Source organism: Sapajus apella, unplaced genomic scaffold, assembly GCF_009761245.1.
Source record: "Sapajus apella isolate SASKATOON/1434 unplaced genomic scaffold, GSC_monkey_1.0 scaffold6, whole genome shotgun sequence".
In the NCBI taxonomy this organism is placed as follows: Eukaryota; Metazoa; Chordata; class Mammalia; order Primates; family Cebidae; genus Sapajus; species Sapajus apella.
This window is the reverse complement of record NW_022436946.1, coordinates 8,266,104-8,273,159: the sequence shown is the minus strand read 5'-3', so window position 1 is coordinate 8,273,159 and position 7,056 is coordinate 8,266,104. Positions and strand designations below refer to the sequence as shown.

At 35.0% G+C, this 7,056-nt stretch overlaps 1 long non-coding RNA gene across 1 annotated transcript in view; it reads left to right on the top strand.

Moving 5' to 3' along the window:
- The first annotated feature begins 988 nt into the window (after positions 1 to 988).
- LOC116549198 overlaps positions 989 to 7,056 on the top strand; it is a 28,389-nt gene continuing 22,321 nt past the window's right edge. The window contains exon 1 of the long non-coding RNA XR_004267745.1: positions 989 to 1,000. This is a non-coding gene — a long non-coding RNA (uncharacterized LOC116549198). The remainder of the gene's footprint in view (positions 1,001 to 7,056) is intronic.

The following is a 7,056-nucleotide window of genomic DNA, read 5'->3' as shown; positions in this document are numbered from 1 at the left end:
ATAATGAAACGAAAACTAGAAATTAGTAATAGAAAGATAGTAAAATCTCTGAACATGTGGAAATTAAGTAACAAACTTCTAAATAACTTATGGGTCAAAGAGAAAAGTTCAAAGGAAACTTTTAAAAAACAGATCTAAATGGAAATGAAAACATAGCATATCAAACAATGTTGGATGGGGCTAAAGAAGTGCTGAAGGGGAAATTTATAGCACTAAATGCTTACATGAGAAAAAAGAAAAAGTCTCAAATAAATGGTGTAAGTTGTTACTTCAAAAAAACAAGAAAAATACCAAGATAAACTCAAAACCTTAAAGAGTAGACATCAGAACAGAAAATAACAATATTGAAAATAGAAAAGCGATAGAGAAAAATCAATGTAAAAACTTCTCCTTTGGAATAATCTTTTTAAAATAATGCCAAGGAAGACATTAACAATTGATTGTAAGCTTTATAAGATACACAAAATATATACTAAGAATAGGCTAAGAGAAAAAGCAAAATGGAAGTATATATTAGTAGATTCTTGAACTATACGTAAAATGGTTTGATCTAGTTTGGAGGTAGATTTTGATAAGTTAAATATGAGTATTGTGAACATCAGATCAATCACCTAAAACCAAAATAAGTTAATATAGATACTAAGCAAAGAATGGAGATGAAAATGGAAATATTTTTGAAAAATTTAATTTGTTCAAAAGAAGGCAAGGCAAGAGAGAAAAATCAAGATGCAGAAAGAACAAATAGAAATAAAATTAGTACCTTCATTTTTATATGAAAAGTAAATGGTTTAATCTTAAAAAGCAAATATTAGAGACAATAAAAAGCAAGACTGAACAATATGAAATCTACAAGAAACTCAGTTTACATATAATTACAGATGCTTCTCAACTTATAATAGGATTACATCCCAATAAACTTATTATAGTTTAAAAACATCCTGTCAAAAATGCATTTAATACATCTAACCTACAACATAACTTAGCCTAGTCTACCTTAAATGTGCTAACAGTTACCTTTGCCTACAGTTAGACAAAATTACATAACACATAGCCTATTTTATAATAAAGTGTTGACTATCTTGTGGAACTTATTGAATACCATGAAGTGAAAAGCAGAATTGGTGTATGGTTACTGGAAATATGGTTTCTACTCAATGTGTATAGCTTCTGTACCATTGTAAAGTTGAGAAATCATAAATTATATATTATACGTTGGGGGATGTCTGTACATGGATAAGCTAAAAGTACAAGGATGAGAAAACACAGACTATGCTCACACAGTAGCCACTAGCCAAACATGGCTGTTGAACACTTGAAATCCTCATTAGGAAAAATACAGATGTCCTAGCAGTATAAAACACACTGGGGGTATAAGATTTAGAAAGAAAAAATTATGCAAATAAATTGGTAAAACTAAAATTAAATTACAAAGGAAATTTATCAAATATTGGAAAAATTAGATGATGTAAAAATCAGTCAACTATGGGTAAAATAAGAAATTATAAGGCAAACTTAAAAGTATTTTGGGCATTGACCTAGATGCAAAATTTATGACTAAGACTTCAAAAGCAAATGCAACAAAAACAAACAAAAATTGTGTTAATTAAACCAAACAGTTTCTGTACAGTAAAAGAAGCTATCAACAGAATAAACAGACAACCTGCAGAACTGTGGAAAGTATTTACAAACTATGTATCTGACAAAGGACTCATATCCAGAATCTATAAGGAACTCACATCAGTAAGAAAAACACACATAACTTTGTTAAAAAGTAGGCGAAGGACATGAACAGACATTTCCCCAAAGAAGCCATACAAGTGGCCAACAAACATGAAAAAAAATGCTCAACATAACTAATCATCAGAAAAATACAAATCAAAGTCACAATTAAATATTGTCACATGCCAGTAGAATGCCTACTATTAAAAAGGCAAAATATAACAGAGGTTGATGAAGATGCTGAGAAAAGGGAATGCATGCCAGTGAGAATGTAAATTAGTTCAATCCCTGTGGAAAGCAGTTTGGAGAGCTATCAGATAACTAAAACTAGAACTACCATTCTACCTCGCAATTCCACTGCTGGATATCTACCAAAAGGAAAAGAAATTATTATATCAAAAGGACACTTGTGCTCGTGTGTTTATTGTATAACAGCACTATTCGCAATAGCAAAGTCATGGAATCAACCTAAGTATCCACCAACAGTTGTTTGGATAAAGGAAATATTCTATGCATACACTTGGAATACTACTCCGTCATTAAAAAAAATGAAGTTATGCCCTTCACAGCATCGTGGCTGGGGCTGAGGCCATCATCCTAAGTGAAATAACTAAGAAACAGAAATTCAGATATTGGGCTGGGCATGGTGGTTTATGCCTGTAATCTCAGCACTTTGGGAGGCCAAGGTGAGTGGATCACCTTAGGTCAAGAGGTTGAGGTCAGCCTGACTAACATGGTTGTATTAGTCCATTTTCACATTACTGATAAAGACATACCTGAAACTGGGCAATTTACAAAAGAAAGTGGTTTACTGGACTTACAGTTCCACGTGTCTGGGGAGGCCTCACAATCATGGTAGAAAGTTAATAATGTTCACAATTTGGGTGATGAGTTTACTGGAAGCCCAAACCTCACAATTATGCAATGTATCCATGTAACAAACCTGCCCTTGAACCCCAAAGTCTAAAATAAAATTTACAAACAAATAATAAAAGTATTTTGAACAGAATAAATGACAAAGTATAAAAATATGTATATGTTTTAGTTTCCTGGTACTATTTTGACAAAGTACCACAGACTGGGTGGCTTCAATCAATAGAAATTTATGGTCTGGCAAGTCTGGAGACAGAATCTTTCAATGATGCCCCTGTGAAAACTAAGATGCAGTCTACAGAATAGGAGAAAATATTTGCAAAACCTATGTCTGAACAACTTGTGTAAAAAATATATAATAAACACTTAAAATTCACGTTTATAAAGACAATTTTTTATAAATGGATAAAATATTTAAATATACATCATACCTAAGAAGCTATACCAATTGCAAACATGCACCTAAAAAGATGCTCAGCAGCATTCATTCATCATTTGAAAAAAGAAAGCTTTTTCATAATATTATTTGATTGAATACATGCCAGAATGGCTAAAAGTAAAATGACTGGCAATACTTAGTGTTAATGAGGCTATAGAAGAACTTGAGATTTTATACATTTCTGAAAAGAATTAACTTGTTTTAAAACAATTAGAATGTACCATTTAAAGTTAACCGTACACTTACCATATGACCTATCATTCCCACTCTTATTTATATATATGTCCAAATATTTGTGTTTAAATGTTCAATGCAATTTTATTTAGCAAAATAGGAATAACACAAATGATTATTATGGCTTAGATTGTTTTCCCTCAAAATAGATATGTAGAAACCCTAACCCTCAGTATCTCAAGAATAAGATCTTATTTAGAAATAGGGTCTTTGCATATGTAGTCAAATAAAGATATGGACATTAGAATGGGCTTTAATTCCACATGACTGATGTCCTTATAAAAACGGAAAATTTGGAGACAGATATGCACACTGAGAGAATGTCATGGGAACATAAAAATAGAGATTGGGATGATATATCTGCAAGCCAAGGAAAGTTAAAGATTACCAGAAAACAACTGGAAGCAAGGAGAGAGGCTTGAAACATTATACCTCACAGAATTCAGAAGAAATCAACCCTGCCTGGATCTCATACTTCTAGCCTCCAGAACTGTAAAACAATAAATGCATTGCTGAAACACACATACATGGGAGGATCTCACCTCCCTACCCCATACCACTGTTGCTGGTGTGAATGTACCTCTCAATAAGCTGCCATTGCCAGCATAAATGTGTGCATGAAGGCCAGCAGCCCCATGTCAGGCAGAACCTTGCCATCATGCTGACATTGCCAAGGTGTGTACAGATACATGAGTGCCAGTGGCCCCACCCCCAACTCCACACCATCAATGTGGCTGGTGCAAATGCACAGAAGTTGGTAGCTGCATGCCCAAGAGTGCCCTGCCCCCATGCCAATATCACTGCCAATACAAACATGCACAAGATGCCAGTGGTCCTGCCCTCTGCCCCACACTATAACCACTGCCACTTCAAACAAATGCACAGACACCAGCAGTCCCACGTCTGCCAGCACCCTACCTAACAATAACACACTCTACCATGCTGCCATGGCTGCTGGCATGTGTGAACAAGCATGGATCCCATTGCCGCCGCCCTGATGAGGTGATTTGGCCAGCACCACCAATTGGAGTGTTGTAGACAGTGGTTCAAGAACACTTCACTTCTCCAGTGCAGCAGGTTCCTAACCTTAAGGGACCAACAAACAAAGCCAGAGTCCCAATATCAATCCTCCAGAATTAAAGCATGCCGCCCAAGATAGTTAAGCTGAGTCTTAGTCCCCTAAAATCTTCCAAGAATGAACCCAGTTGGCTGAACCCATATTATACCACAATCAAACTCAAGGGTATCAAAGAAGATAAAGACACGCACAAAAAAATCCCATTCAAAGGACAGCAACTTCAAAGACTGAAGGAACATCAGCTCACTCAGATGAGAAAAAAAAAAAAAAAAAAAACAGAACAGAACTCTTACAACTCAAAAAGCCAGAATATTCTTATCCCCAAACAGCCACACTATTTCTCTAGCAACAGTTCTTAACCACAATGAAGTCGTTTAAATGAGAGAAATAAAATTCAGAATATGAACAGGAATGAAGATCATCAAAATTCAAGAAAAAGTCAAAACCCAATCCAAGAATTCTAAGGAATATAATAAAATGATATGGAAGATGAAAGAAAAAAATGGCCATCTTAAGAAAAAACCAAAGTGATCTGATAAAAAAAAAACCTCACATCAAGAATTTCAGAATAAAATCACAATATTAACAGCAGAATCAACAAAGCTGAGGAAAGAATTTCAGAGCTTAATAACTCAGTCAGCTCAGAAAAGAAAGAAGTTTAAAGAAGAATGAACAAACCTCTATGATATATGGGATTATGCAAAAAGACCAAATCTATGACTTACTGTTATCCCTAAAGACAAGGAGAGAAAGCAAGCAACTTAGAACACATATTTCAAGATACGATCCATTAAAAGTACCCCAACTTCACTAGAGAAATGCTGAGGACCTCTGCAAAATACTACACAAGGAGAGTGTCCTCAAGACACATAGTTATCAGATTCTCCAAAGTTGAAATGAAAGTATGTTAAAGGCAGCTAGAGAGAAGGGTTAGATATCCTACAATGGGAACCCCATCAGGCTAAAAGCCAATGTTTCAGCAGAAACCCTATAAGCCAAAAGAGACTGGATACCTACATCCAGCATTCTTAAAGAAAAGAAATTTCAACCAAGAATTTCATATCCAGCCAAACTAAACTTCATACATGAAGAAGAAATAAGATCATTTTTGTACAAAGCAAATGCTAAGGGAATTTGTTGCCACCAGACCTGCCTTACAAGATGTTTTGAAGGGTGCACTAAATATGAAAAGGAAAGACCATTACCAGCAACTACAAAACAACACTTAACCACACAGACCATTGACACTATAAAGCAACCACGCAAACAAGTCTGCATAATAATCAGCTAACAACATGATGACAGGATCAATCTGCATATATCAATATTAACCTTGAATGTAAATAGGCTAAATACCACAATTAAAAGGCACAGGGTGATGATCTGGATAAAGAAACAAGACCCATGCATGATATGCTGTCTTCAAAAGATTCATCTCACATGCAATAAAACACGTAAGTCCAAAGTAAAGGGATGGAGGAAAATCTACTAAGCAAGTGGAAAACAGGGATTGTTATTCTAATTTCAGACAAAACAAACTTTAACCAACAAAGAAGGACACTACATAAAGGATCCAATTCAACAAGAAGACCTAACTGTCCTAAATATATATGCATCCAACACAGGAATGCTCAGATCTATAAAGCAAGTTCTAGAGACCTACAAGAAAACCACACAATAGCGAGGGACTTCAACAGCCTACTTGACAGTATTAGACAGATCATCAAGGCAGAAAATCAATAAAGGTATTCAGGACCTGAGTGCAATATTTGACAAATAGACCAAGGAATTGAAGGGAATCTTCAGCTCTTCTGGACATGGCACATACTCTAAAATTGACCACATGATTGGCCGTAAAACAATCCTTAGCAAATTTTAAAAATTTTACAAAATTATACCAACTACACTCTCAGGCCACAACACAATAAAAATAGAAATCAACCCTAAGAAAACATTCAAAACCATACAATTACAAGAAAATTAAACAATCTGCTACTGAATGACTTTTGAGTTAATGAAACAGAGGCAGAAATTTTTAAATTCTTTGAAATTAATACGAACAAAGACACAACATACAATGGTCTCTGGTACACAGCCAAACTGGTACTAAGAAGGAAGATTATAGTACTAAATACCCACATTGAAAAGTTAGAAAGATCTCAAATTAACAAGAAAAATCAAGAGAAAACCAACCCCAAAGCTAGCAGAAGGCAAGAAATAACCATACTCAGAGCTAAACTGAAGGAAATTGTGACAGGAAAAAATTGTTATTCTAATTTCAGACAAAACAAACTTTAACCAACAATAAAGGGCCCTACGTAATGGTAAAGGATCCAATTCAACTAGAAGACCTAACCGTCCTAAGCATATATGCATCTAACACAGGAACACCCAGCTCTATAAAGCAAGTTCTAGAGACCTACAAAGAAACTTAAATAACCACACAACAATAGTGGGGTACGTCAACAAAAAACAAACAAAAGATCACCAAATCTAGAAGGTGATTATTTGAAAGAATACATGAGATAGGTAGACCACTCGGTAGACTAATAAACAAAAACAAGAAAAAAGATCCAAATAAACACAATAAAAAATGATGAAGGGGACTTTACCACTGAGAGCTGGGCAGATGTCAAGACTACCACCTACACAGAGGAGCTACTTACTCCAGGGTCTTCTGTCTGCTGAGAGCCGAACACTCTCGGGACACCCT